Here is a 6,317-nt window from a genome sequence, read left to right on the forward strand (position 1 = left end):
ATATGTTTTTGCTTTCAATTTTATTAATTTCTCCTTTTATTTTTAGAATTTCTAATTTGGTATTTAATTGGTGATTTTTAATTTGTTCTTTCTCTAATTTTTTAGTGCATGTTTAGTTCATTGATTTCCTCTTTCTCTAGTTTATTCATGTAAGAATTTAGAACTATAATATATCCCCTGAGAGCCACTTTGAATGAATACCATAGGTTTTAGTATATTGTTTCATTATTGTCATTATCTAGGATGAAATAGCTAATACTTTCCATAATTTGTTTTTTGGTCCACTCAGTCTTTAAAATGAGGTTATTCCATTTCCAATTGGTTCTGGGTCTATATCTCTTTGGCCCAATATTGCATGTGACTTTCCTTTCATTGTGATCTGAGAAAGCTGTATTCACTATTTCTGCCTTTCTGGAGTTGATCATTATGTTTTTATGTCCTAATACAGGGTCAATATTTGTATAAGTTCCATGTATTGCAGAGAAAAAGATACATTCCTTTCTATCCCCGTTCAACTTCCTCCATAAGTCTATCATATCTAGTTTTTCTAACAATCCATTTAACTCCTTTACTACTTTCTTGTTTATTTTATGATTCGATTTATCTAGATGCGAGAACAAGTGGTTGTGGTCTCCAACTAGTAGAGTTTTGCTGTCTATGTCTTCCTGTATTTCTTTCAGCTTCTCCTCTAAGAATTTGAATGCTATCTAATTGGGTGTATACATTCAGTATTGAAATAACTTTATTGTCTATGGTACCTTTTAGGAGGATAATATTTCCTTCCTTATCTCTTTTAATGCTATCTATTTTTGCTGCTGCTTTGTCTGAAATAGGGATTGCATGTAGAAATGGTACTGCTTTTTTTACTTCAGCTGAAGCAAAATATATTTTGCTCCAACCTTTTACCTTTATTGTATATGAATTTCTCTGCTTCAAATAAGTTTCTTGTAAGCAGCATATTGTAGAATTCTGATTTTTTAATACAGTCTGCTATTTGCTTACATTTTAAGGGAGAGTTCATTCCATTCACATTCAAAGTTATGATTACTAATTCTTTATTGCCCTCCATGCTATCTTCCCTCTGTTTGTATTTTCCCCCCTTCCCCCCTTTATCTTTATTCCCCAGTATTTTATTTCTTAATACCATCCCATTCAGTGTGTTTTCCCTCCTATATCACCCCTCCCCTTTCTTTCCCCATCTCTTTTTCCCTTTTTCCTTCCCTTCCTTTTCTTAGTTCCCTTTTTTCCCACTCCCGCTCCATTTCTCTGTCCCCCCTCCTCTTTTTTCCCTTTTATACTTGAAAGGTTAGGTGTTTTTTAAGCTAACTAAGTGTGTGTAAGTTGACTTGAAGCCAAGTCTTATGAGAAGAAAATTCAGGGATTTCTTATCTCCTCCCTTCTTCCCCTCTATTACCATAGGTATTTTGTACCTTTTAGTGTAATGAGATTTACCCTATTCAGTCCTCTCCCTCCTCCCGTCTTCTTCCTATCCCCTTTTTAAGGAGGTAGTGTTTTTTTAGATCACTCAATCTGAGTCAAAGAACATTTTGAGTATCTGTCACTTCTAACTAAGTACATTCTATCTAACAGAGTTAAAATTCTTGAGAGTTATTAGAGTCTTTCTCCCAAGTGGGGTTAAAGTCAGTTACATCCCATTTTATAGTAGTCTCATGGATAGGTCATCAATGTCCACCACTTCTGACTAGGTATATTCTCTCTGTTAGAGTTACAGTTCTCAAGATTTATGAGAATCTTTTCCCCCATACTGGGATATAGCCAGGTTCAACTTATTAGTTAGCAGTTTTTTTTTCTTTTACCGCACCCCCTCTTTTTTTTTTTTTTTTTACCTTTTCATGTGTCTCTTGAACCTCTTGTTTGATGTCCAAATTTTCTATTTAGCTCTGGTCTTTGCATTTGGAATTTTTGTAGTTCTTCCATTTTGTTAAATGTCCATCTTTTTCCTGGAAGAGAAGCCTCAGCTTTGCGGGATGTTGGATTCTTGGCTGCATTCCAAGCTCCCTTCCTCTTCGAAATATCTCATTTCCGCCCCTTCAATCCCTTAATGTTCATGCAGCTAGGTCCTGTGTAATCCTTACTGTGACTCCTTGATGTTTAAAATGTTTCTTTCTGGATGCTTGCAGGATTTTTTTTCTTTTATCTGATAGTTCTGGCATTTAGCCACAACATTCTTTGGTGTTTTCATTTTAGGATCTTTTTCTGGAGACAATCGATTCTTTCTTTCTTTCTTTCTTTCTTTCTTTCTTTCTTTCTTTCTTTCTTTCTTTCTTTCTTTCTTTCTTTCTTTTTTTTAGGTTTCTGCAAGGCAAATGGGGTTAAGTGGCTTGCCCAAGGCCAGGTAATTATTTTCTGAGACCAGATTTCAACCCAGTTACACCTGACTCCAGGGCTGGTGCTTTATCCACTATGCCACCTAGCCGCCCCTCAATGTATTCTTTCAGTAACTACTTTGCCCTCTGGTTCCATGATATCAGGGCAGTTTTCCATCACTAGATGCTGTAATATTAAGTCCTGGAATTTTTTCTCTTCAATGTTTTCAGGAAGTCCAATAATTATCAGGCTCCCCTCCTTGACCTATTCTTGAGGTCAGTGGTTTTGCTGATGAGGTAGTTTACAATTTCTTCTATTTTTTTATACTTTTTGATTTTTTATAACTGGCTCTTGCTGTATCATGGAGTCATTGGTTTCTGCAGACTCCATTCTTTGCTTTAGGGAGGAGTTTTCTTCATTAACCTTTTGCAACTCCTTTTCCAATTGGTCAATACTACTTTTGAAAGAGCTTTCCATTTGACCAATTGAGTTTTGAGAGAATTATTTCTTTATGCATTTGCCCAATTGAGCATCTGAGAGAATTATTCTCATTTTGTATTTCTCCAGTTGTGTTTTCTTGTTGCAAGGTATTAATTATCTCTTCCAAATTTTCCATTTGATTTTTAAACTGCTTCCTTATTTCTTCAAAGAAGTCTTTCTGTGGTGAAGAACAGACCATATTCTCCTCAGAGTTTCTAGGTGTCTCTGAGTTAGGGTCTTTTTCTTCCAAGAATTTTTCTATAGATCCACCTTTCCACTGACCCTTCATTTTGCTAAGACCTTGAATTGGGGAGGGGCTGGTTCAGAGGGGCTGGGATTGCTAGAGACTTTACTCACTGAGTGCAATTTCTCTGGCTGGTCAGTAGGAGGTGCTGGTTGCTTTCTCTGGAGTGTCTGTGACCATGATTGTGGCCTTCTCCCTTAGCTTGAAGGGGGATTGGAGCCATTGAATCCTTTAGTCTTCAATCAATGGTGGGCTCTATCCTGGGGTGAGGTCATTCCTTTCACTATTGTCAGCTGGGCCAGTTCTTCTGCTCACAGTCCTGTGCCTGAGGCAGATGTAGTCTGCAATTGTTTGTACTAGGAAGAGGCCTCAACAGTAATGGAGGCATGGACTTAGAGATCCTCAGACCAGAGGAGCCCAGGGATGGTGTCCATAGCTTTCCTGTACAAGAACTCTCCCCCCAGCCCTATTGGGAAGCTCCAGAGGGTCAGCACCAACCCCAGTGCCTCTGCTCCCTAGTTGACTCAAGCCCTTGCCATCTAGTCCCACCACTGATCCAGCATCCAGCTCTTGGGCCAGCTCCAATTCAGATGCTGATCTGACTGATCCAGGGCTGATCTTCCCTCTGCACCCAGACTCACCCACCTGAATTCACCCAATGTTGCTGCAGGAGACAAATCCTGAGGTAGATGTTCTTTCTTCTGGCTTTCCATTCTGGGTTTTGTGGGTCGGATTTCTGTTAAGAGGTTTGTTTCATATGATAGATGAGGAAAGATCAGGAGATTTTAGAACTGTGTCAGTCTTATCTCAGCCATCTTGGCAAGAAGTCTGAGAGGTATTATAATCTTAGACAAGTATATTTTAGTAATGTATAAAGAAATTAAAGAAAAATAAAAAACAAATGATATGAATAAAGATTTGTAAACTCAACATTTTCCTCACATCTTTGCTTTCCTTGACTACTACATAGTCAATAAGTTTTCAAATTTTCCATTTCTATCACAATAGCTTTCAAATATCTCTCTATATGCACTATGAAAATTTTTTTCCAAGAGTTCAGCACTTCTCTCTTCAATCCTTTCAATGACTTTCTTATTTTTAAATGGTTTTCTTATCAATTTTTCTTCTCATGTCTTTCCACTCTGTACTTCATTCTATACTTAATTACCAACATTATCTTTCTTAAAAGCAGATTTATCTTCAGGCCAAGATGGCAGAGAGAAGACTGGCACAGTTCTAAAGTCTCCTGATCTCTTCCCCATCTATCATATGAAACAAACCTCTTAAAAGAAATCCAAACCACAAATCTCAGAAAGAAAAGCCTGGAGAAAGAACATCTGCCTCAGGATTTGTCTTCCACAGCAGCTTTGGAAGAATTCAGGGGGCGTGAGTCTGGGCCCAGAGGGAGGATCAGCCCCAGATCAGCCAGATTAACAGCTGAATTGGAACTGGAAGTCTGAGGGCAGGAGAGCCAGACCTGCTGGATCAGTGGTAGGGCTGGACGAAAGGGGCTTGGGTCCGAGGGGAAGCAGAGGTGCTGGTGTTGGTGCTGTCCCCCCAGGCTGGGGGGGAGAGTTCTGGTGCAGGAGAGCTGAGGACCTGATCCCTGGGCTCCTCAGATCTGAGAAACTCTGATCCCACACCTACATTGCACAGAGGCCTCTTCCCAAACAAACAAATGCAAACTACTTCTGCCTCAGGCCCAGGTGTGTGAACAGAAGAATCAGCCCAGCTGAGGAATGACCTCAGGCCAGGGTAAAGCCCACCATTGATTGAAGGCAAAAGAATTTTTAGCTCCAACTCCTCCCTTCAAGCAAAGGAAGAAGGCCTCACCCAAGGTCACAGACACTCCAGAGATAGCAACGAACACCTCCTACTGGCCAGCCGGAGGAACTGCACTCAGTGAGTAAAGCCTTTAGTGATCCCAAGCCCCTGTGAACCAGCCCCTCCCCAATTCAGGTCTTAGCAAAATGAAGAAGGGTCAGCAGAAAGGTGGATCCATAGAAAAATTCCTGGAAGGGAATTACCCCAACTCCGAGAGACCTGGAACCTCTGAGGAGAATGCAATCTGGTCTCCAGCACATAAAGACTTCCTTGAAGAAATAAGGAAGGAGCTTAAAAATTTGGGAGATGGCCCTTCTGCTGCCCCCAGCCAACCCTTCTGCTGCCCCCAGCCACCTCCGCCTCTGGCACTCCTCTGGAGTTTCCCCACCAGAGAGCCAAGAAGATGGATTTCAGGATGTCTGTTGCCCTGAGTAAGAGAATCCAAGGAGGGAAAGCCTTCGGCTTGCTGAAAGCCCAGCAGGGGAGGAGGCTGGAGGAAATCAACAGGGAATTTCTCTGTGACCAGAAGTACAGTGATGAAGAAAACCTGGAAGAAAAGCTCACAGCCTTCAAGGAGAAGTATATGGAGTTTGACTTTAACAGTGAAGGAGAAATTGACCTGATGTCCTTGAAAAGGATGATGGAGAAGTTAGGTGTCCCAAAGACCCATCTGAAGATGAAGAAAATAATCTCTGAGTTGACAGGTGGAGTCAGTGATACCATCTCCTACCGGGACTTCATGAATATGATGCTTCGGAAATGTTCAGCTGTCCTCAAGCTAGTCATGATGTTTGAAGGAAAAGCCAACGAGAGTGTCCCCAAGCCAGTTGGCCCTCCTCCTGAGAGGGACATTGCCAGTCTACCCTGAAAGTCCCTGCTCTGCCTGAGTGCCTTCCTCCCCAGCCAGCTCTCAGCTGGGATTCTTGTGTCTCCTTTTTTTTTGTTTGTTCTTTAATGCTTTGTGTTTTTGTTTGCTCCTTGGTTTTTCTTTTTTTTTTACATTAGAAAGTTTAGTGATTTTTTTTTAAGGCACAAACTAATCTGCCTTAGGGGAGTTAGAAATGGGAGGCATCCAGTGCCTTTGGTCCCTCCCTTCTTTTGCAGAAGGGCTCATCTGACTTGAGATGAATGTTGGGATATCACTAATGTCAAAACAAATAGCCATCCTTGGAGACCACTATTTCCTTTCTACCTTGAGGTCTCTGGGTGAGATTAGGTGCACTCCATAGTGAGGTAAGGGATTTAGATTTAGAACCTGTATATATCTTCCCACTTCTAGAAGTTTTGGGGATGATCTGAGCCAGAATTTCACTTTACCTGCCTTGTAATGTCCCCATCAGGAATCTGGCTTCCTGATCAAATAAATGCTTTCTCCATGGATAGCATGCTAGAAGCCCAGGAGCCTAGGCAAAACAGCTGACAACCACTAAGGTTTTCCCCA

General features: G+C 40.9%; 1 pseudogene; it reads left to right on the plus strand.

Annotated features, from left to right (window-relative positions):
* Positions 1 to 5,279: 5,279 nt before the first annotated feature.
* LOC141491861 (allograft inflammatory factor 1-like pseudogene) lies at positions 5,280 to 5,747 on the plus strand (annotated as a pseudogene).
* Positions 5,748 to 6,317: the final 570 nt, after the last annotated feature.

The sequence above is a fragment of the Macrotis lagotis genome, chromosome 6, assembly GCF_037893015.1.
Source record: "Macrotis lagotis isolate mMagLag1 chromosome 6, bilby.v1.9.chrom.fasta, whole genome shotgun sequence".
Taxonomy (NCBI): domain Eukaryota; kingdom Metazoa; phylum Chordata; class Mammalia; order Peramelemorphia; family Peramelidae; genus Macrotis; species Macrotis lagotis.